Source organism: Anthonomus grandis, chromosome 13 (genome assembly GCF_022605725.1).
Source record: "Anthonomus grandis grandis chromosome 13, icAntGran1.3, whole genome shotgun sequence".
NCBI lineage: Eukaryota > Metazoa > Arthropoda > Insecta > Coleoptera > Curculionidae > Anthonomus > Anthonomus grandis.
In genome coordinates, this window is record NC_065558.1 from 21,584,981 (window position 1) to 21,611,273 (window position 26,293).

Sequence of the window (26,293 nt, forward strand, 5' to 3'; positions counted from 1 at the left end):
ACCTTTAAATTATTTATTTCTTGTGGCTCATTGATGACTGTTTTCGTTTTTAGATTTAACTAGATACATTCGAGCTTATGAGAAAAAGCCTGTTCGGTCTCCTCAAGGGTTTTAATAGTAAGCTTCAACTCTTTTAAGTCATTTTGTACTAAATCTTTAATGTTGTGCGTGGTATCACCTTCCTCACAAACTCGTCTCTCTTCAGAATTCTTTATAGCACCATATGACACATTACCACACTTGGCTGTTATGAGATTACTAAAAACTAAATTTTGCTTCAAATAATAATCCCCGTTGTAATTTTTCTTTTCCACTGACTGATTCTCCGTAACTTTATGACACATTTTGAAGTTTTTGTCATAACATAGGCCAGATGCGTGATTTAGACCGTTGGATAAACCATTTAATGTCACTGGTGCAATTTAATTTTTATTTGTATGACTAGCTTCATTCTTAGAATAAGAATCGCTCTTAATGCCTTCGCAAGATTTACAAGTGCTCGCAAGACATTTGGACATCTTAGTTCGCAAGATGTCCAAATATCTTTGGAGTTTCATAGGATGTGAGCATTATGTAATTTGTAGATTGGCTAACCTCTTTTGTTTGGGCAGTTGCTCTGATTTTACTCCATCCTCTATCTATGTCAGAAGTTCCTTGATTTTCTTGGATTTATTTTTTTAGATTGTAGGCTATCGCTTACCCTTGGAAAGTGATTTTGTTCGTTCCTAGGTATTTTTTCCTAGGAACTAGGAAGGAACTTTCCTAGGAGTCCAACATGATTTGAGAAAGATGATCTTCGGAATTTCTTTCAGAATTTATTGCCTCCTCTATTTCTTGAGCTTGTTTTTTAAATTTATCTCTTAAACACGCAAGATATTCTTGAATGACCAGCAGAGACTTTGTCGAATCATGATTATTCGTCTCCTTTTTTTTATATCTTCTTATGCTTCTTTTTAAGAGAGTCAAAATATTTTCTTATACTTTCTGAAGTTTCTTTTGGATCATGAGTTAGACTTGCACCAGTTCCCTCTGTAATAACCTCTTTGTATGTTTCAGGATCGGGATAAAAATACTCTTTTGGAATTTTTGCTATTTTACTCTCTATTGATTGGGGGTGGCCGATGAGACTGATCACAAGTAAAATCGAGGTAATTTGACCCTAAATAGTCATGACCCCAAATCATAGGCGGTTCACGCTTGAAGTCTTCATTTTCATTATCTTGATCGATAGAGTCACTAATAATTTTCATGATATTGCTAGCTTCATCTTCCTCAAGGCCAAATGACGACTTTTCTGTCTTAATGCTCTCTACTGAAGGCTCCTCTAAAGTATATGTGATATTATTTTTAATGTCAGGGTGCACCATATCTATGGTACGAAATTTAGCAGAAGATAAGAATATTCTAAAATCCTCAGTTTTTTCATAAAAGTCCCTAAGATTTGATATATTCATATCTATGTTGAATCGACAAAGCTTGGTTTATATATCTAAAAGGCTCATTAGGCGATTTCTAGAGCTTTTTGTCGCCGTCTCTACCGAATCAGCTGCTTTTATATAATTATGTTTAAATTTTCTGCTAAAATAGAAATATCCGGCCCCAAACCATCTTTAGTATAGATTAATTTAATATTATTTGAAGTCAATGTGTCTAATATATCTGTCCAACAAGCCGAATAATATTTCAGTGATTCTGATTCATCACATTTCTCTTCTATTTGCTTATATACTCTATTAACAAAAGTGTCCTGAAATTGCTCCATTAAATTCTGATAATCATATAAATATATGATTTCTTTATATGGCCACACTAAGTAAATTATTGGACCCTTGTGATAATGCAAGTTGGAGTTCTTAGTAAGTTCACTTAGAATTGAATGAAATAGTTCCGAAGCGGGTGATATAGTTGCAACCACCAGAATTCCTAAAAGGCTTAGGTCTTGAATAAAAGCTTTCCATACTGTCACTAACTGTTCTGTTTGATTTTTCTTTACATCTATTTGGACAACTCCAAGTGGGTTGAATTGGTCTGTTTGGATAAGTTTCATACACAATATAATGAGGTGAGTAGGACTTCCTGGCTCATCAATTGGATGGTCAGGGGTGAGCTCCTTTATTGAATATTCTAAAACTGACATGAACACATTGTAGTTTGGTGGGGACATTTTTAACAGGCTGGCAGGCAAGGCTTCAAAAGTTTCTAGAGGAATAATCACAGGTTTTCTTGAAGTCTTTTCTCATATTATTGACTCTCCTCCAGTTTTTTTTAATCAGCTTCATAATGTGTATTTAAAAAAAATAAATACCTATTTAACCTAATTATACCTACTATTATACCTAAGTATTTCATTTGTATACAATAATGCATAATTTTAACATGATGCCATAATGTACATAATTATAAAAAACTTCATTATAATATGGTAGGTAATAATTTTTATTAAAAAGGAACTGAACCGAAATGACTGTTAAAATAATTTTTAAACGTATCTCGGATAGCATATGTAGCTGCTGTTGAACGATTATTTCTTCGTTTGATTCCAGCATTTCGCTTTTGTGAAGCGAAATAGCAATAAATAATTGTCATTTACTGCTAATTTAGAATTCATTTTAAAATTATTTTCGATACATTTCTCCTTATCAATATTAATATTATGAAGAAGACATGCATATTTAACAATTAGTTCTACTTTATCTGGGTCACATTCTATTTTTTTTGAGGATCCTCCATTTAGAGCACAGTATGCCAAACGCGCATTCAACAATCCTTCTTGCCCGAGATAATCGATACTTCGATTCCTTACTAATCAGAAAGATTTCGACCAGAGGTCTCAAGGTCTCATCAAATAGATTTTCAGTGGATACACTTCATCCCTCCATAGTACATATGGAACAATAATAGTTTTATTTGAAATAGGCAGTTCCTCTGGCATCGAAAATGTTTTATTTTCTAATCGTTCTTTTAAACTGCTAGCAGCAAAAATTCCACCATCGCTTTGTTTTCCATATGACCCAATATCAATATACAAACATCTACATTACGCATTAGCAACTGCTTAGGAGTAGAACAATAAAAAAATAATGCTTATAATTCCAATACACGGAACCAGAATTTGGTGGATAACGGAGCTTTATATGTTATAAGGCTTCTTAAAAAAATCTTTACCCACTTTTTCATGCATAACGGTTGTCGGAAATGGCATATGTTGTGCATTAAATTCCTCCCATATTGCTTGGCACACTTCATAAACAATGTTTCTTATACAAAAAACTATTCAGTGTGAGTTCATCCCCACTCCAGGCCAAACAGACATCATCCACATACCGTCTGTAAAAAACAATGTCTTTGGCAAAGGTAGTGCACATTATCTTAATCTCCAGTTTATGCATAAAAATCTCAATCAAAAACGGGGACAGACAAGAGCCCATCGCCAACCCATTGGTCTGGTTGAAGAAACAATCATTAAATTTAAAAAAATTTTGGTCGAGAACAATCGATAATAAAGAGATTAGGTTGTCTATAATTAGTTTAGGAAGAGAGGTTTTATTTAGCAAATTCAAGACAAGATCAACGCAATCCTTGGGAGGTATACTTGGAAAGAGGTTTTTAACATCTAAAAATAATTTTTTATATCAATTTTTCAGATATTGGTGTATTCTTAAGGGTGTCAGCAATCTATAGAATTTTTAGTGGAGTAAATGTTATTAAGTGCTGTAATATCTCTTAAGACTTTATTAATCCACGAGGATAGTAAATAACAAGGTGAATCTAAAAAACAAACTACAGGACGAATGGGATAGCCAGTCTTATGGACCTTGGGTAAACCGTAAAGTAAAGGTGTTTTCGGGTTCATGGGGTATAACTTATACTTATTAGCGTGGAAGAAGTCGAAAGTCAGTGCGGTGTTATCTAAAGTATTTTTGAGTTTATTAAAAAATAAGTATGTTGGGTCTCTAGGAATAGGAACAAACTCATTTGAATTCAAAAAATGCAGAACTTTTTCGATATAATGACATCATTTCATGAGTACCAAGCAATTCCCTTTATCTGCCTTCGCGACAGTCAAGTCGTAAACTCTGAATGTTTTTTATTGTGAAATGTGATATTCCGAATGAAAAAGCAAGAGATCTGAATGACATCCTTGTTGATGAAAACCTAAAACAAAGCTTTTGTAGTAATAACAATAGTCAATAGTCATGATTATATAATTAGGCTACTTTTATATTTCTAAAAGTTATTAGTTTTCCTCATTAATGAATAATATTGTTCCTAGTAATATTTTTTATAGGTAGTGCAGTAAAAGGCAAATGGAGAAATTCGCGCGATACTTTACGCAGAAAATTAAGTCACCAAGTTTTCGATCTGGAGCAGCTGAAGACAGTCCAAAAGTAAATGGGCCTATTTTGAATTGATGCTATTTAGAACATATACTTTTACAGCAAGGCTAACAATAATTTCATCAAATGCAGAAGAAAATGGCAAAGGAAATTACGACAAAAACAGCGAGAGCAATTAAGAATCTGTCGATTGAGATCAATCTGATAAAGGTGAACTGATAGATAAAAGTGCAACACCACAGAAGGATGTTTTTTGATTTCCTGCTACTGAGGAAGTAATAACAGGGCATCAAAATTATTTACAAAGAAAAAGAAAGGGTTGTGAGAACGTATATGAGCAGTTTAGTGACATTTGATACTGAAAAAAAATTAGAAACCTACAGTGCGAAAACTAACTTTGCTAATGATAGTGATTATCATTTTCTGATGAGTTTATTGCTGCTTCTAAATGCACTTCCAATTGTGAGAAATATGCAAATGAGACTTATTACAACAACTTTTTCTAACTGATCATTATCAGAATACACCCCAGACCCCGAATACACCTCAGGGCAGAATGTACCCCAGTATAGTATAGTGGTTGACTATGCACAACAGAAGGATTTTTCACGCATCTTCAACGTTTTTTAAAATAATTAATTTAAGATCTCCACCTTACTTATTACATTATAATATAATGAAATTTCGCACAAATGTTCACAATATTAATAGCCGGTATAAAGGAAGGCTGACACCTCCGCTTCACTCAACCGAAACTTATAAAAGATTATTTTCTTATCAAATTTCAAAAATTATAAATAGCTGCTAAACTAATACCGAAAACATTTTTAGCTTATATTCTTTAAAAAAATACATTTCTAAGAAATTACTACAGGAACAATAAAGCATAATTTAGTGGTTGTTTCGTTTATTTTCACTTTCTTTTCTCTATTCCGATGATGATAACAAAAACAATTAATGCAATAGACTATGTATTATGATATACATACATATAACAGACTGTATCTTTTGCTTTGTGATGTGTTTTGTTTGTGGGGTTGAATTTGTTCTTTTTCCTTGTGTAGGCGTATATGCTGTCAAATATTCTCTTTTTTTATTGCTGGTTGATGTACTCTTTATAATTTATAGCGTTTATATTATTCCTATTTTGAAACTTAGTATAGTATAGATAATTAGGTTAGATGGAAGAACAGGCATTTAGATATCTGAATCTTTGTACGCTGAATCTCGCCTTTAAACTATTAACTTTGTAATGTATTGTTTTTTCCTAAATAAAAAGACCTTTATTATTATTATTATACCATTATTATACCATACCAGGTTGTGGTGTGGTACAACCTTCTCTATCGTATTCTTTGTCATCAACCGAACATGTTTACATTGAATATGATCCACCAAGCTTTTTCATTTAACCAAGGAGATAAAAATGCAGCAAGATTTTTCCATACTTTTAAATAAGTGTTATAACTATTATTTAAAAGCATGCTTTATTTTAATAAATAAATAATATTTACTTATCTTGCTTGTATAAATGAAAAAGCACAGTTTATGACAGATAAAATATTAGCGTTATTTAATTGCCACGCACCTATTTAAAAGGTACGTGTGACAAAACCAAAGGCACCATGGTTTATGGATGTATTAAAAATTATGAAAAGGGAGCGAAATAAAACATTATCTAAATATAAGCGAACAAAAAAACTGGAGGATTGGCAAGCTTATAAAGAAATCAGGAAAAGAGAAAAAGGCCTATTTACAATTTGTAGCGCGAAATAATAGTAGTAAAGATACATGGAAAGCTCTAGATGATCTTAATATTTATGGGAAACAAAAACACAATATAACAATACCAAATCATTTAAGGAATCTCGAAGATATATGTAAACAATTTTCTTATAGAATCAGTTGATGCTTTAGCGATAGATATCACTGACGTTTGTATAAATAAATATAAACAGATACATCCAACAAGCAGTTTTCAGTTTACACCGTGTTTAGAAATTGATGTATTAAATGCAATTTTTACTATTAAATCAAATGGCTGTGGGTCGGATAGTATAACGATCGAAATGATTAAACTTTGCTGCCCGGTTATAGTCCCTTTTCTTACACATCTTTTTAATGAATGCCTGCTGTGTGGCCAATTCCCTGATCTGTGGAAATCATCTGTGATTCTTCCTTTGCCCAAAAATAATAACGTTTTCTGACTTACGACCTATAAGTTTGTTATGTGTGTGCTCTAAGATCCTGGAAAAACTAATTTACGCCCAAGTGACTACTTATTTAAAGCACTACTCTCTCCTTAGCCCTAATCAATCAGGCTTTCGTAAAGGCTATAGTACAACATCTATTTTATTGCGCGTCCTAGACGACATATATGAAGCAGCTGATAAGGGTAATACTACAGCACTGGTTCTGCTTGATTACAGCAAGGCTTTTGACACGATAGATCACAAGCTTTTGTGCGCTAAGTTGAGTTCTTTGGGATTTTCTCTTTCATCCATTCGTTTTTTTGAGAGCTACCTATTAGGTAGAACTCAGTCAGTACGTTTTCAGGATGGGAAATCATCTTTGAGGCCTTTAACTAAATGCGTGCCACAGGGATCGATTTTGGGACCCTTGCTGTTTGTTATTTATATGCGTGATGTGGATTCTATTGTCAATAATTGTATAATTCAACGATACGCGGATGACACCCAAATATATACCAGTTTTTCTAAAGCAAATGCGGACGAAGCTGTTCTTCGATTGAATGAGTGTTTAGAGTCAATAGCTGAATATTCTAAAAATATTGGGTAGCGACTGAATCCGTCGAAGTCAGTCGTAATATACATTGGTTCTGATCATGAGTGGGCAACGAATAATTTGGCTATTCATGTATCCCAAACTCCAATCCCGATCGTGAGAGAATGTAAGAATCTCGGCATCATAATTGATTTTAGTTACGATTTCGCAGCCAATTGGCAAGGGTCCTTTAAAGGTCGTATATATCATTGCGGAATCTGTACAAAAGTAAAGATATACTCGAACTGCCGCGCCGTTGAGAAAGGTTTTATGCGAAACATTGGTTCTCTCTCATACTGCTTATTGTGATTTTGTGTATGGTCCAGCCCTAGATGTAACATCAAAAAAAACATTACAACGCTTGCAGAATTCTTGTATACGTTTTATTTATAATTTAAGGGCCCGTGATCACGTCAGATACAAGTTACCTGCACTGAAGTGGTTAAATATGCAGGATCGAGAGACGGTACACTTAGCATGCTTTCTTCATAGAATCATCTCTAGTGGAGCGCCTGAGTATCTTAGAGATCGTTTAACTTTTAGATTCTCCACTCATGATCGTATCACACGTCAAAATACCCTTTTAAATATACCAAAGCATCGCACAGCTATGTTTCGACGTAGCTTTTCGTTTCTTGCTTCAAAATTATATAACAATTTGTTGCATAATAAACTTCAAAATTGTAGTTTGTCAAGTTTTAAGAAAAACGTAAAAGGGTTTATGCTGAGTAAATATAGTTCTATACCAGGGTTGTGAACTTTTAAATATATTTGGAAATTTAATTTTATAAATTTCTCATTATCATAATTATTGTAACTAATTAGGACTGTTTATACCATGTAATTTATAATATTATGTATTGCTGATTTCTGTATGCTCGGTTAAGCAAACAGCTTTGGCTGCCCTTCGCCGAGTTTAATAAAAAGTCGTTTATTATTATTATTATTATTATTATTATTATTATCTTACTAGGATTACAGTTCATTTCCTTTTGGGTCCATACATTTTCCATAAAGAATGTACTCAAAAGTTGTAGATGTCATTTGGAAATACTTATAGAACTTTTGTGGTTGTTCCTTTAGCTCAGGGCTTCTTAAAGTTTTGTCATTCACGACCCCATTTATGATTGCGAGTTTCATGACGACCCCATATAAATATAAAAGAAAAATAAATTAATATTTTTTGATGATTTATTTATTAGGTAACAATATACATATGTATACATATGAAAATATATAGTTTTAGAATTCGTTTTGAAAATTACAAAAATTATAAAACTGTATTTATTATAGTTTCAATAATAAGAGGGGATTCTGACCGTCTTAATTCGCTCAAATATATTCAAGTAGTTGCGTGGTAAGTATTAATCTTCTTCGTGGAATGTTGGAAACTGCTGGACGTAAGACTTCTTTAACATTTTTTAGCGCTGAACGATATTGGGATTTAATATGTGTTAAAGCTGAGAAAGTAACTTCACATAAATATGTGGTGTTAAATGGCAGAAGTACATTTAACGCCATATCAGCGATTGTGGGAAATTCAGTTCTTGTTCCGATTCAGGCTTTTTTTTAAATTGTAGTTTTAAGTTTAAATCACTCGAAAGCTCATCAAATTCCTCTTTAGCTTTAAGTGGCAGGTAATTCGTCTCACTTAAGCCAATCCAAAACGGCTTTTGAATCCAAACTATTTTTTAGAAATTAATACTTAATATAAAATATGTACGGAACTGTATTTCTAGCGCTTTTAAGTGATCTACAATAATTTTTGCAATAAAATTTTTACAATTAGTTTTCTCGATTATAAAATTGTCGAAACTGGAAAACATTTCGAACGAATTTTTTTCGACCTTACTTTTCCAAATGTTGATCTTTTTATTAAAACCTTCAATTTATTCATTTGAAGTAAACATATCGCAATTTTTTCCTTGAACAGACAAGTTGAGATTGTTTAACTTCGTAAACATATCTGACAAATAACATAGCTTGGATAGCCATAAGTCATTTTGAAAAAAAGCAGCAAGTTCACATTTTCATTCGGTTAACAATATTTCGATCTCGTCCTTTAATAACAATAATCTTCTTAAACTTTGACCTCTTAACAACCATCTTACTTCTGTATGTAATAACAAAGTTGTGTAGTTGGAATCCGTATCCTTACAGAGATTTGAAAATATGCGGCTGTTAAGGGCATCTTAAAAAAAATTATGATCTTTACAGCATCCTGAAGTACATCGTTCAGTTCTGGTGCTAATTTTTTTGCTGCAAGAGCCTCTCGGTGAATAAGGCAGTGAGTAAAAGTTATATGATCATAATGAGCAGCTTGAAAAAATGAAAAACCCGCTTTTAAAAATTCGTTAACTTTACAATATATGTCTTTTCCTGTAATATGTTTCCTTGTATGTTTCCCCGACGAGTTTCCAGATAAATGGATAGGGCGAAGGGGGCCTATAGAATGGCCTGCTAGATCTCCTGATATAACGCCGTTAGACTATTTTCTATGGGGTCATTTGAAATCTATTGTGTTTACTCCCCAACCTGAAAGTTTCGATGAACTTCGTCAACGCATCATCGACAGCTGCCATGATATCCCACAACATGTTTTTGAAAATGTCCGTCAGGAATTTGAACATCGCCTATATCATTGTTTGGCCAAAAACGGGCAATATTTTGAACACTTATTGAAATAAAAACTGATATTTTCATGTTTTTGTTTTCTATCTGAACAAATTAAGATAAACAAAGATTTTTCTAATTTTCTCGAAAACGAATCATCCGATTTAAATCAAACGTCAAAATAAAAGACTTCGAAAAACCTTTTAAACAAGCTATTACTCGATACCCCTTGCCATTTAAAATTTTTAAGGGGATGACCCTGGGGGGCAGAGGGTGAGAGGGGGTGAAGTAATTTTAGGTTAGAAAGTTGTCACCCTTGACAAACCTTTTGACGTATTTTGGCGTTTTTTTTTTTTTTAAACACTGGTTTTCGATAAATCCGTGGTGGGAAGTTTTCAAATGAACACCCTGTATATCAAGAGTCAATAACGATACAGGATGGTGTAGACATATTATATTTTATAATTATTTTTATTTATGTTAGTGTGAGTCAGTGTGTAGTTTTTGTCTTTAGATAGGTCTGATGATGCCCTAGTACGGCGAAACGCGTAACCTTTTAATAGACGCTTGATTTGTGAGATTTTGACTTTGAGTTTACTTTCTCCGCTTTTGGTCATGTATGATACCGACAAATGCACTAACAATGTATAGCCACAGTATAATAATAGCGATCATCGATCGTTTACTGCTATCGATGGAGATAGCTCAAAACCTTCAACAAATGCGCGTGTCGAGACGCTGCAAGTCCACTGTATTCCGCCAACTCTAGTGATGTTATAAAATCGTGTAAATCCAAAAACACGTCAAGTATGTTTATCAGTGGGACAATTTTTGACATAAAAACCATTTCAAAAAACTCAACCCCCTAAGCGGGAGTGACATCCCCTAATTTTTTTTAAACGGGACGGGGGTCAAGTGATATTTGCTTAAAAAGGCCTTGCGATTGCCTATACAACGCTGCTTAGTTTTAAAAAAAACTCGTTCAAGAAATATGGGCTCTTGAAAGTTGAACAATAATGTGTGACGATATTATTAAAATTTATTGAGAGAGTGAGACTGAACCCAGAGTGAACATAGAACACATCTTTAAGGCGAAACACTAATTTAATCATTTTAAGTAAACAAACGATAAGAATGCGAGAAACAATTTTTTTTTGCCTTTTAAATGAACTTGTCCTTTTAGCGGCAAATTCTTTCTTTCACATTTAGTGAATAAAAATATCCAGTTTCCTTCTTCCCCTTTAAATTAGGTCAAGTAGTTTTGCTAAATACCTGTTTTGTGGTTAAAGTGTTTAAAAACTGTTAAACCTTTAAATTTATCATCATTGTGTTTCATACACGTTAATGTATTTAGTGCATTACACTATAAGATATATACAATATACGTGTAGGACCAGTACGTCGTATGCTATATAGTGGCATTTATGTGATATCGGGGTCATTTCATCAAATATTTGAGGTGTAGTAATCGAAATTAAAAACTAAATATGTAAATCCCGTGTCAATTTTTTTCATGCATAAATTTTCTCTTTTTTATAAACAGAATAGTATATGATAAACGTAAATTCTACAGTTTAATAAATATACATTAACCATATACGGTTGATAAATATACCAGAACCAAAAATTTACTAAAGTCTTTAAATAAACATATATTTAATGATAATTATAGCTTAGGTGGTGTCAAGATTTTTTTAAATCTTTGGATCGGTATATTAAAATAATTTAGTAACAGATATCTAAAGAATAACCTGATATAAAAAAGTATGCAGATCGTGTTATCGTAAACTACCTATTACCCAAAATAATGGCAACACCGTTTGGTTGCGGCTTGCAGGCGGCGGAATTTTTCGTTTTTATTTTTTGAACCGGGAGTCAGCAGACCTCACTTTGCTGTGTTACTGCACGTTGCATTAATAATTTTTGAGCGTTATTTTCGTGTTTTTTTCACTATGGCTGTTTAAACCCCTTCCGAAAGAGTTCAACTAATTAAATGGTTTTATGGAGGCAATTCGGCAGTACAATGTAGAGATTTAATTTCAGTGACATTTGAGAATAGACCGATTCCTTGTGCAAAAACGGTTTTAAATGTGGTTACAAATTTTGAGACATCTTTTTGTCTTCAAGATTGTAAAAAATACCACACAAAACGTCAAGAACCACCTGTTGAAGTGGTCCAGGATATAGAACGGCGGGAAAAAATGGTTTGCAGTACCCTAGAACTTGATTCGACATGGTTCACTAGAAGTATTGGAGAGGAACTGGGAATGCAATAAAACTGTTGCTCGTATCTGGAAAAAATATGGGTACAAATGTTTTAAGTATTCAAAAACCATGATGGAAAACGCAAATGAAAACGAATATTTTTTAAAAAATATTTAGTTTTCTGATGAATCTTCTTTTCCATTACATGGCAAACACAATCCTTCCATTGTTCGTTATTGGTCTCAGGAAAACGAGCACAGAAGTTTTCAGTTTCGTACCCAGTATACTTGAACTACAGAAATTGAATGTTTGGCAGGTATTTTGGGCGATAATGTTATAGGGCCATTTATTATTGATGGCACTTTAAACGCCCAAAAGTACCTTGAGTTGCTGCAAAACTAAGTTCTTCCCGCCATTCAAATCCTACCTGATGTAGACCTGGGATCGGTTTATTTTCAGCAAGATGGCTGTCCTGCTCATAACGCGGCTAGGGTAAAAGAATTTTTAACAAATACTTTTCCAAACCGCCTTATTAGTGGGACTGGCGATATTAAATGGCCTCCTAGATCTCCAGATTTGTCTCCAAATGACTTTTATCTGTGGGGTTACCTTAAGCAGACCATTTACAAGCATGAATTTAGTACGCCAACAAATTTAGAGGAGTTGCGAAATAAAATTGTCGAAGGTGCCAATTCCATTTTACCTGAAACTCTTTTGGCGGTGCGAAATAGCTTTTACGATTGGTTAAGTTTTTGTTTAACGAAAGAAGGCGGTTTATTTGAACTTTTTATTTAAAAAATGATATGTTGTTAAGTTTGTTTATTAGAGTTTTATTTCTGATTTTTTATTATGTTTTTGTCAGGGTTGATATTTTATTTTTTATTAGAATAACGCTTTAATTTTCATTATGCAAAACACAGCATATTAAACATTTTATGATTACAATTCTATGCGGGTTTTACATATTGTCATGTCTGTAAAACCCGCATTAGAATAAATATTTAAAAAATGCCTGGATTTTCGCGTAATATTTTGGGACATTTTGTCGCCAAACGACATAGCTCCCACGAAAGTCAGATGTTTACTAATCTCGTACGGCATCCTCGGGCCAGCCGGGGCGGTGCTCTGTCGCAGGCACTCGTACAGGCGCGACGTTGCAAAATTTCGCCTCTATGCGATTTCCTATAAGTAACGAATGAAAACACGATCTGTATGTACAACCATCTGAAAAATTACATAAAAAAATTTTAGCTGAAACTTGTAACAAACATGTAAATTGATCCAATCACCCGGTATAATTTAAGTGACTCTTTTATTGTTTATCCTAGACAAATTTTTTTAAAAACAAGAATAAAGAATTCATTCATATATTTGTTTGTCGCTTTTGTCGCGATAAAGCGAGAAGCGGTGTACTGTGCTCGTACCCTTACTTTACTACGTGCATATTGGTAGAAAAATTTAATACATGTATGTTCTATGGTCAGCACTCTTATAGTATTAGTATAATGTTATAAAATTCCTTAATCTTTCTCATTATTCTCATCAGGAAAAATGTATGTTAATTATATATGACTTTTGAGTTAAATTAGCGAATTAATTATAACTGAAAATTTCAAGCTAAATTGGAAATTAAACTGAATATTCAAATAAACTATTTATATAATTCTTAATTTAGTAAAACTTCCAACGCAAATTGTAAACAGGGCAAAAAACAAACTTCTTGAAAATGTAAAGTTCGAATTTTCCAGATATAGACATGACAGGTCTTAAAGTTTATTAAGTGTCATGTAATTTATCTTCTTGGCAAGGTGTATTTCTCTGTTTACATTACCTGGAGAATTATATACCGACAATTTTAATTTAACAGACACTTTAACGCCCTTATTGACCTAGCCGGACTAAATGCGTAATATTTAATATTCTATTCAGACCGGTTATTAATAGCCTCAAAAGGCGTTTCCGAAGAAGTTCCTAAATTTAAAAAAAAATTGAAAAAGTAAGCCGATTTGTCGTCGATAATATTTTTTCCAAGATAAATTATCGATAAATTCGATAATTTCTTTAAAAACATCAATGCAAAACTCGATAAGCATAAAAATGAAAAAAAAAAATTGTGGATAGCGTTAGCTTACTGTTACTCATATTCTCTCTCTCTTTTTCGTGTCCCCTAAGTTCCTTCAGGAAGAATTCCCTCAGAAAGACGGTTATGGTCTAAGCTGATATGTTCTTAATATAACTGCTTGTGCATACATATATATATATATACATATTCGCGAAAGTCAAGAGATGGCACTAGAGCTGACGGAATGCGATTTGTTTTCCTTTAGTCGGTTTTAGTGACAGTTCGTACGATAAAAATATTCTTATCGTTTATTTAATTATTTTGTTGATATTTTAAATGAACAAATGCATCAAAGATCTTATTTTTGAAATTCGGCAATAAAAAAATTGATTTTTGAAAAGAAATTATCAAAAAAAAATTATATCATTTGACATCGAACACATGCAATACTGTGACAATTGATAGTGCACTGAAAAGGCCGGTCCATTTTCGATAAAAGAGTGACTGTTACTTCGATAAATATTAAAGCCACTGAAAAAATTTATGGTTTTTTACTGAGGCAAGTAATTGAGTAACAAATAGTTGCCTTAATAAGCAAGAATATTCGTACCATAGCGAGAGTAGTCCTACCATATTTTAAATATATACTGTTAATAGGGGTTTCGTGTATTTTTTGTTGTTTTGTTTCTACGACCGATAACCACGTATCAGAATAAATCTCTTTGCGCCTTTAGTTTAAGGATGCACAAAATCAAGAAAATATCGATACTGGTATCAACTGATACAATAAAAAATAAAAATGAAATCAAAAGTAAAGGATCTGAATATCGATCTATTGCAAATCATATGAGATAAATTTTGGTACTGAAGAATACATACAGTATTCCAATCACTTTATTATATTGGCTACATGAACAAAATACAGTTCTGAGTTCTTAATAAATGTTATGAATAGTAAGGTACTTGAGGGGAATAAGGCCTAGCTAAGAAAAAAAATTAATAAAGTGAAAGATTGTAATGTTAATATTTAGTTTAATACACCAAAGTGCTCATAAGGTTATATTAATTTTAACCAACTTAAAAAAATAATCTCTAAAAAAACTAGAAAACAAAAAATAAATATTAAGAAAAATAACGCAAGTCGGCCTTATTATTCGATGGAGGTTTAATAAAGCCTCTACATAAAAATGGCACAACTCGTTAATTGGGCGAAGTTTAGCAGCCATCGGGACACTCAAAATCATCCATGTCATTGACTGTTAAGCCAACACATTCCTCATGGTACCATTTAAGACATTTGCTGCACTGCCTCATATCGGCCTGCCCGTCTTCCTCACATCGATGGCAATACCATTCGGTACTTAACTTTTCCCTGGAGCTTTCAATATCTTTATTCAATTTGGTACGACTTTTGTTCTTCTCGGTAAAAAGATCTCTAATGACTGGAGTTCCTTTGTAGTTTAGAGCTTTTTTTCGATTTTTTTTTAGGTTTTTCATTAGTTTTTACTGGTGTGGGCAAAAGCTCATTAAAAGAAGTGATTTTTGTTGTTCGTCTCTTTAATTCAGCAAGAGGGATATGGTCATCAGTCGAATCCGAGTCAAAAGAGTAAACAATGGAATAGGAAAATTTGCCATACTTGGATGCCATTCCAGACGGACCAGGTTGAGGAGATTCAGGTGGACGCCTATTTTCTTTGTTGGTATCATCCGGTGCCAGTACGTCTGAAAGAATTGAATGAGCAAATGCTGTTTCTGGAATTGCCTCGGGATTTAATGGAAACAGTAGCCTTAAAACCATTTATAATGTTACTATGTGTCATGCATTTAGACCAAACATTTGAAAGTATGATGTTAAAACGTGATTTGGTCAGCTTTTTGTTAGGATTCTGATCCAAGAATAATAATACCTCATTATCCCAATGATGCTCAAATGAACGATATATAGATTTGTCGAGGGGTTGAAGCTCATGTGAATCGGTTATTTGAGAATCCCCGTAAGTCCAAAAAATACAATTTTGGTAAAACTGGATATAACGTCCTACAAGAAGTTACATTAAATTTAAAGTTGTTTCAATACTAATTGAATGAATAATTTAGTGTTAAAAATTAAAGACAACATAATAGCACACCAAAAAAAATATTTTTTAGCTCAAAAAAAATTTTGAAATTTGGAAACATACGGGGTTTCTCAAATGAATGCTAATTTTCAGAGTATTAAGGTTAAGGTAAATTAGTATAATAAATACAGCCTAAAAAATTTCATGATTAAATCATGTATTTATGACTACGTAATCTACAGAGTATCCCACCGTGTCAATTCCCCATAAAAGTTTTGTATTTCTTCGTCTTGAGGTATGTACTGCAACAAGCTCATTCAGTCACGTCATTCAGTTTGGTCACATTGATAGGAACAAGGCCATTTTAAAGTGTCTCTTGGGGAAACTAATCCTCGTTGATGCCAATAATTTCAATAAAAATGAATGAGATTTCAATCCATCAATGAAATCTCGAGCTACAACGACTCCGTCTTCACAATATTCAAATTAATTGAATTTAGAGATAGTGAACGATTGCTTTAGTTCTTTGGGTAATTTTCTTTGATATGACTCATTAGAGAGCACATTCTTCTTAAAGAACTTTGGCCACCATTTTTGGAAAGTTAAGACCTCATGAGTTTGTAAATGTTTAACAGTGAATTTGCCACGAATTGAACAGGAATTTGCAATTAATGACATATTCCTTCATTGTGTAGATTCGATTAGTTCGTCTAATTTTCCGTTTAACGACACTAAAGTCTCTGTCACATGGCAAGAAAGAGTGACCTCTGACAGGAAAATATTGAAAAAATCGTTGAAACCTACCAGTTGATTGCAAAGCCATCATCAGTCGAACAACAGCGTGGTTTTTATTCTGGCCCCAGGCTCCGTCTGAGAATACATACAATTCTTTAACAGATGGGTTAATTTATGTATTAATATAATCCAGCAACATGAAACATACTTCATCGGGTCCTTTTTTTACCTCTCCTTCATGATAGATGTAAAATCTAGAAGTATCATTGCGCAACTTATGAATATTAAAAACATCTACTGTTAGCTGTCGTAAATAAAATGATTCCTGTACTAGAATTACAGGAAGTTGCAAGTTTTGCATAAAGTCCATGCAAATACCCAGAACAGTTTGATCTTCTGAACATTTTTTCTGAATCTCTGAAATTTTGGAATAAAATTTTTTTGCACGGCGATTATGCACCATCTTTTCAGCAATTGCTACCCGTTTAGCATTTTCGTTTAAGGTAGGACTCTTAATTTTAACTGACAGCTCCTCGCAAGTACAGCATGTGTCGACTTGCGGTTGTGGAAACTGTAAATCAAAATTTTCATTGAATATTTTCTTATAAAATTTGTACTTGACCCTATTTTTTAAATCTGGGTACTTTTCTATAAAAAGATTCAACATAATTTTAACATTTAAACGAGGGTTAAGGTAAAGCACTTCACGGGTGGTATAATGCGCAATTTTTGTAGGAAATGAGGAAATATGTTCGTTGATTTTTTGCACAATTTCTCCAGGCATTACATTTCCGGAAGTGTTTTTACCTCTCTTATCTTTGGGAGCACTGCCAGCAGCCGAAAGTTTACATATTCTTTGAATTCTATCAACGGTAACACCATAAGCACTAAGAAATGCTTTTTTACAAACATTGATTCTAGTCTTTCCGGGAACATTTACTAAATACCTAAAAAAATGTTTTGTCGGATTACCTTTTAGTATTATCTCATAAATTAGGTACTTAAATGATGAATTTCTCTGAGGTGCTTCTACATTTCTTTTGCCACGTCGTCTTTTTATATCAAAGATATCTATGTTGTTTTGCAGTAAAATATCTTGATCGTCCTTATTTTGCAATGAAATTATTCCATTGTACACGATTTCAGCATCTTGCATTGTAAGCAAGTTCGGTATACATTTTGTTTTGCAGCTATAACAAAAACATTATTGCTGTAGAACATAAAACAAAAAAAAACATATTTATACATATTTGCACGGATATAAATGGGGAGTCGGTTGAACAACATGGCCCCTATAGTTTGTACATTCCTCATTTTTCACTCTCGATTTCTTTATTTTTTCACACTGGTACTCTACTTGTTTCACACCCTTCCTTCTTTTTTTCGGATTCGTTGCAACACTTTCGTCGATCATATCACTAGACATTTTATTTAGTACATTTTTTAAAAGGTAAAGTGATTATAATACTATTATAATACTGACCACTGCTTGATGTTTTCGATAGAAGCAACTGCGTAGGAGGGGATATCGCGCGCGCATTCATTTGAGAAACACCATAACTCCTGCACTTAAGGGGTTTCTCAAATGCATAGCAGAAGTCCATATTTATTTGGAACGTTAGTTATATGGAAACAAGCGGAGTTTCTCTGTGAATCGATGCGTCTAGACCCTCAAGTTATAATAATGCTAAAATGTCATTTTCGCCAAAATATGGACTTATGGGATTTCTCAAATGACCGATTAATGTGTTGTATTCGATGGCAAACAGTAGAGATCTATATCAAGTGAGTCTCCAACATCAACTATTGACAAGTCAAGATGACAAGCTGCACCATCAAAAACTAAGAGGCACCTTCCTGGACTTTTGTATCGGGCTAAGTGCTTGAGGAATTCTTTAAAAAGTTCGTTAGTCATGTAGTCTTTACTTGATTTTTCAACTAGAGTTCCTGGTGGCAAATTATCATGTAATAATTCTGGCTTTAGCCTCTTTCCTTTCAAAATAATCATAGGAGGTATTGGTATTCCAAGGCCATCCTGCAATTGTCACACTCTCTGCATGTTCTGACTATTGAAAGTGAACACGTTTTACCCCTTTCTTAGCTAAAACGGTTGGCTGGTGGCGAATAGTCAAGCGGCATTCTTTTTCATCCATATTATAAAGTCTTTCAGAGTGATTAATTATATCAAGATCATCATACATTTTCCCTATTTTTGAAAAATGATCATCAACTATAAATTTATTAAGTTTTTGAGCCCTAGCTGGATTCATAAACTCTGCTTTTCTTTTAGAAATTACAGGATTTCTCTTCATAAAAGCCTTTAGCCAGTCTTTACCAGCAAGTTTTGAAGTTGTATTAAATTGATGAGCAATTTTATTATCTTCACAGAATCTGAATACCAATCGAGGAAGGATCCGTGGAGTCATAGGTAGACCTATTTTACTAAATCTTATTATTCTTTTAACGAGATCAGCTTCTTGTTCTTCTTTTAAAATAGATTTACGACCTAGTCTTTTTATTAGGATTCCATTCTGAACATGATTTCTAATGGTTTTTCTGGGAATATTAAACTTTGCCGCAGCCCCATATGTACTCAGAGTACATATGGGGCTCTGAGAACTGCTGATATTAAATCCTCCTCGCACCAAGGTGCCCTTTCAGGAGGCATGATGTTAAAAATCACTGAAAATAAAACGAGAATAGTTTAGAAGTTTAATAATATGTTAATAAAAACATTAATTTGTCATGCGGATAATAAGGCCTACATGGAGGGTAATAAGGCCTATAGCTAGCTTATTTTTATAGGCCTTATTACCCATCCATGACGAAATATTATGTAAATTTATTTAAATTATGTTGGCTAAATTTAATCTAATAAACTATTGAAATCACAAAATATAAAGTCTAACCAAAATATCTGCAGTTATAAATTAAAAATACAATTATAAATACTAAAAATACTTACGTTTTTATTCATTGTATCCTTATAATATCACACGCGGCGACCCGTCGACACAAGTTGTTGGAACTTACTGACGTCCGAAAGCGAGGAACGCGGATAGTCCGTTCGAATGTTGTTTGTAAATGGACCAATAGGAGACGCGGACCCAACGCAATCGATTTGCGATTAATTTAAAGCGCTTTTTTTGAATATAGGCCTTATTACCCGACAGGCCTTATTACCTGCAGGTACCTTAGTAAGAACAAGTAATAAATTTTTAATAAAAAATAACTGTATGCTAAAATCTTGGAACAACAACATTTATAAAAACTACGTTATTCAATAATTTTTATAGCTTCCAAAATTTTATTTCTATGCTATATGAAAATAATAACTTTGACAGTTTTTTTCCCTTCAAATGATTTCTTGCTTGTGTCCACGTCTGTCTGGCTTGAGAAAGCAGTCTTTTAGATAGCACAGACGTCGCCGCAATTGATAAATATTTTCGCGCTATTTTTAATAAAATTTAAAATGTCCCAGACAATTCCCATGTCATCAGCAGGTTTTGATTAAATTGAGAAATTGGACTCTTAGACCATGCATAACTTCTATATCAGTGGGATTGTTTTTCTCTGTTATGAGCGTTTAATGTTCACTCCAAAGGTCGGAATCTTAATTATGTATTATCAATTAACAATTATATTAGACATACCTTTGTAAGTTTTGACGCGTTGTATTTTTTAGACTATTAGTTTATCTAAATTTATTTATTATTTACTTTCACATTTGAATCCTTTACAGCGCTACTACTATTATGTCAATATCCAAACTCTCATCCTAACCCGTACTACTGACCCAGTTTTGCGTCTGTTCCAATTGATGAAAATCGATACAAAGGTTCGAGGTCATTTCAAGTTTTAGCGCTGTGATATACTTGATCACAGCGCTAAAACCTTTTGACCTTTTTCGGGTGTTTTCTCCAAATGGCTCAATTTTGGGGCTCTTTTTAATTTGATTGTCTTAAAGAAGTATCATCAACATTTATTAAAATCGCTGATTGCGTGATTATTTCTTAAAATATTTTAAATGCAGTTATAAAAAAGTAAAGTTTGATTATCACATGTCACGTGTTCTCGAAACATTCTTTTGTGCAAAATTCTTATGGTTGAGGTAAGTCTTCTTTTTATCTATTTTCGTTTATAACCTTTTTTATACCCCTATAATACCTGTGATTATAAGAAGGCTTTTGTCCTTCCATGTTTTTTTTTCTGTTTATGCAAAAAATTTGAGAGTGGAATATTGACCTAACCTAAACCGATTTTTCCTCAACTTTAACTTTTCCTACTCGCTGGATTACGTGTTGACTGGATATTGTCCTGGATCACTAATCGCCGACAGCTATACCCTGGTTTAACTCATGTACCTGACTAAAACTCAGCTATGCCTTTCGAAGTGATCACATGGTAGTCACCTAGTTTTAGTCGGAGGATTTTTAAGGCTAGTTATCATTTTCCTATAATATTATTATTCTGTTTAAAATCAGTATTAACCCATTATTTATTTAAAACTTTTCTGCTGATTTATACATTTAAGAAGTTTGAACATGAAGTTTAACACGTTCATGGACATTTTTGATTCTGGGTGGTTGCCGCAGGGACACTTATTTATTTTTTAGTTTTCTGCGAGAATATTGAATTTTAAGTTATAGGGCTAATATATTGGAATAATTTTGAAATGAAAACACATATTTTTATCAAAATTTTTAATGACGGTTATAACCGTATACGAAAATAGAACAAAAACATAAAATATTCTTACATAGTAAATATAAAAAAAAAATAATGATACCTAAATAACAACGAAAAAAAAATATAAAAAATGAAGTATTATTATGATAGCTTTCAAAGCACGTGGGACATAGAGCTGGTTTGTCAGTACATCCCTTACACCTGACAGAAGTTTCTTTTCGAATATTATTTTTCGAACATAGTCTACAACGTAGAAAATAGGTTTTTCTTTTAAATTCTTCAGGTACAGGGATTTTTTCGGGAAAATGTTGAAACATTTGTTGATTATTTAATTGTTGTGATGGAGCAGGTTCAGCAGTTTGAGCTCCACCAGTCGTTGGCCTTCCAACTCTAATAGTTTTAACACTTTTAACTACATCAGAACCAGTATCAACGCCTGCAGGAAGTTGAACTAGAGTAAGTATTATATTATCCCGAAAAGTTAATAAAGTTGCCTTAGGATGCATTTTTTTATACATGAAATAGGAATTTCAAACACACAGATCCAACAAATGGAATATAACTTTCATGTACCATCGCACAGTCTTACGAGGTGAAGAATAATAGTGCACCATTTGATCACAACGGTCTATACCTGACATGTTGGCATTGTAATCGGCAATAGCTTTTGGTTTTACTTTTAATTGGCCGAATTTATTAGGAACCTCTGCTAGCTCAGGATTGTTGGCAGTCGATATAAATAGCACCTCCCTCTCATCCTTCCATTTTGAGACATACAGCTCTCCAGATCTTCTCCATATATGATCTCCCTTTTTAAGTTTACAATCAACGACTTCTTTAGGATTGCCTTTCCTTGTTTTGCGAAGGGTTTCAGTGGTATGCGTCTGATGACGTAATAACTCTTGGGATAGCTCTACAGAATTATAATAATTATCCATGTAAACATGATGTCCAAGATTTAAGTAAGGTTTCATTAATCTTTTAACAAGAAGGTGCGTTTTTCCTCCAATTTCATCAAAGTCAGATTTGCCCTGATAAATCTCTAGATTTAATACGTAACCGTCGGAAGTCGTAAGTTCAAAAAATTTTATTCCATAGTTTCTTGTTCGGAATGTATTGTCGAAAACTTAACCGGCCTTAAATATTAAGAGTGACTCATCTAAAGAAAGTTTTTCATAAGGTCTGTAGGATTTCTGGAAATTTTTTACTACCAAATCAACCATACCAGAAACTTTTTGCAACTTTTTTTTTTCTAAATTCTTATCTGTATTTGGTCTTTCATAGCAACTAATACATCGTAGTAACTGCTCAAAGCGACGGTCAGACATACAATATGGAAATATTGGATGGTAGTGTAAACATATATAACTGAATAAATGTCTTACACTTGATTCCTTTACTTGTACCTGAAGTTAACATATTCCTAAAAACTTGCTAATTTCCGCCTTATCAGTTTCCCGAAATTTAAGCATACGCCTATTGCTAAGTGAAGGTTTATTAGATTTGCACAGCTTACTTCCATAAATGTTGGTAGACGTTACTAACATATCAAAAATTTCATTAGAAAAAATATCTTTGAAAATATCAAAAGGGGATGAATTTTCATTTACGATAACTGGGCCTGAGTTAACATCTTCATACCACATACCTGTTGAATCAGCATCGTCTTCGCATTCTTCGACATTAAAATTTTCTTCAGCCTCAACTCCTCTCACTTCGTTTTCACTATCACTATCCTTTTCAGAACTTGGCATGTAGTTAGGGTCATTACTGAACTCCCCATCCTCCCGAAACTCCTCCGGTTCCGAATTTGACTCTTCAAATCTCGTAATTGCATGTTTCCGTTTTCATCATTACTTTCTTCGGAGATCTCGTCATAAAACCTTTCCAGATACTCCTGTTCTTTTTCCCAAGACATGAACTAAAATTTATAACTCACTTAACCCATAATTAGCCTATCTTAAATAAGACAATCAAAAAATAATTAATAATACTCACCAAATATTTTTTTTAACACCAACACACAAATAATTAATTATGGAGATGCTTGCACAACGACAGTTTTTTGACGACTAACAGAAATCAAATGCAATTTTGGACGGTCATGACCGTCACTACCATACAGGAACCGACGCGCAAAAAATTATACACGTGTTTAAATATACGCCTTCTATGGGATGTTTTTAATGTTTTGGCGGTATGTGATAGGACACTTTCTCTGAGGACCCATAATACCACATGCACACTGTGACGGGTTAGGCCGTAATTTACTTATTAACAAGAATATGCATGACTGTTATAACCGTCATGTCCAAAACAAGGGCCAATAATATGACGGCTATAGCCGCATTGGCCACGAACGTGTTAAGTATTATATATAAAATATTATGGATTTTTTATATAATGGATTATGGATTATATATAAAAAATCCATAAATTTTATATATAATACTTCTTAATATTTAATGTGAAACAATTATTCTGATTATTTATTATTCAATATTTTGACATTACCTTTCGCCTTGTATATATATAGTTTACATTAAAAACAGTATATATTTAATTTTTGGCCAAAGACAATCAATATTATGCGGTATAAAACAAAATAAAAAGGGTTTCAAAGCATTTTTAATTTGGTTCTCATTTCGGAATCAGAAGAGTTATTTCATATGTTTTGTGTACATATTTGATTGGGAATTTTTTTAAATAAACTTGATTGAAACTTGATACAAAAAGTTGTCTATTCAAAACACCTTTTCAGTATTTAAGAACATTTAAAGAGTGGGTTAATGTTTCTCAATTCAAGTGGCTCCAAACAATTAAAAGGTATTGTAATTTAAATTGAGTGGCGCATACAACAGCGGCAACATATTTTTGGTTTATGGCAATGTGGTAGGTATTTATCAACCTACGACCAAAAGCCTACCAATATAGAGCTGCCATCTGCTGTGTAGCAATATTTATATGATCCAGCAAGATGAATAGCGCTAATATGGATATGATCTCAATACCAAAACGTCTTCAAAGCCATTCAATTTCTGTTTGCAAGTCTCTTTTTAGCTGCTTCGATATTTCAAGGCCTTCTGAAAAAATCTCACTAATTTTGCTATCTACCCAATGTACCGCTGGCATAACTTTACTATTAGTTATATAGCGACTTCCACGTCATCGTTCACCCAGTTAACACCTGGTTGTTCTTTGTTCTTTCCTATACTTCGGATTCGTTCCCTATTTCACCCTTTGTCATTGGTAGCTGAACCTATTTACGCCGATAGACAGGCCGGATGATGCCGGATGAATCGTGCAAGAAGCGTTAACGTGCATTTAAGAATTAAATTTTGTAAAACTAATAACCATAAAGGGGTCTAACGTTCTTGGGCAGCCGTCACACAGACTCGACTCAATTGTAATTGAGGAAGAAGAAGAAGTTACATAGCTTTGGCAAGAATTGTAGAAGGACAGAAGGATGTAGACAGGCCAAAGAAATAATACCAGACCATGACGTCTCTAAAGCAAGCCAACTGCTAACAAAAACTTGACAAAGTATCAAAGACTTGGTGGGAATCCTGACTGGGCACAAGAGTCTAAACAGGCATCTACACCTTCTTGGTATAAGAGAAAGCTCAATCTGTCCGAATTGCGGTACAGGGAAGGAAGCTTCATACTACATACTAGGTATCCGTGATAGGTGGAGTCGCCTGAGAAGAAAAATTTTCGGAGCAACGACACTCCAACGGGAAGATCTTAAAGATCTGGACTGGGACAACGTGTAAGCCTTTATTAAAAGGACGGGGCCGACTCAGTGAAGACCGCGCATTGGGAGTGAAGGCGTAGGGGTGGCTGATTCTGGGGTTGGCGAAAAGGGACTGTTCAGGCCTACTTGCCGAGCTCTAGCTCTCCCACCCTTACTACTACTACTACAACTACATAGCTTTGGCTACATTATTTCCGAGTTGCTGCTTCTAGAAGACGCAAGAGTTGTTTAATTTATTCAACGACATTATTATTTGGTTAATGATGGCCCTTAGTTACAAAAACGCTTACTGACTTCGCTGACACGGTACTGACTTCTGGATTAGCTTGGTTTCAGAAGATGTTCTTTTTCGAAGCTTTTCACTAGCTACTACACTAGCTTTTAGCCATGTGACAATCGAAGTTTGAAACGGTACTCATGGATTTTTCTGCTATTAAATTTAGCAAGTAGGCAAAAGAAGGAAGGCTACATTTTTTTGCAAATACTTATTTAACAGCTTTTAATATATTGGCCCCACTATCGGTTACTACTGCTGTGATATTTTACTTGTTGATATTATAAATTTTGCAAGTTCTGGTCAGTCCGTTTGCCAGATACTGACCAGTATGCCTGTCGTAAAGATCTATTTATTACACCCAGAGTTCACGAAAATAGTTCAGTTTCCGATTCGGGACAAAAATGGACGGCAAAACCTAAAAAACTACTTTTTTGCTTCGTGTCGGTCCTAATGTTAATTATTAAAGTGATATTTCTTGTTTGTCCTAATTTGTCACAACTATTTTTAAATTTAAAATCTTATTTAACGTTTAAAAAACGAGTAAAAGTGGTTCTGCTAGGAGTTCTGTATTGGGGGAAAGCAAGCTTCATTAAATAACGAAAAACCTCTTTTTCAACGATAGAAAAAGTTTGCGCATCCTTACATATGATAAACAAAATTCTTTCTTTTACGTGGCGGTTTTAATCGCTCCCTTCTAAAAATTACGTTACATATTGAAAGGTTTCTTTGGATTTTTTTTGGTTCCTGGAAGTACACTCAAAAGATGAACCTGATAAAGTG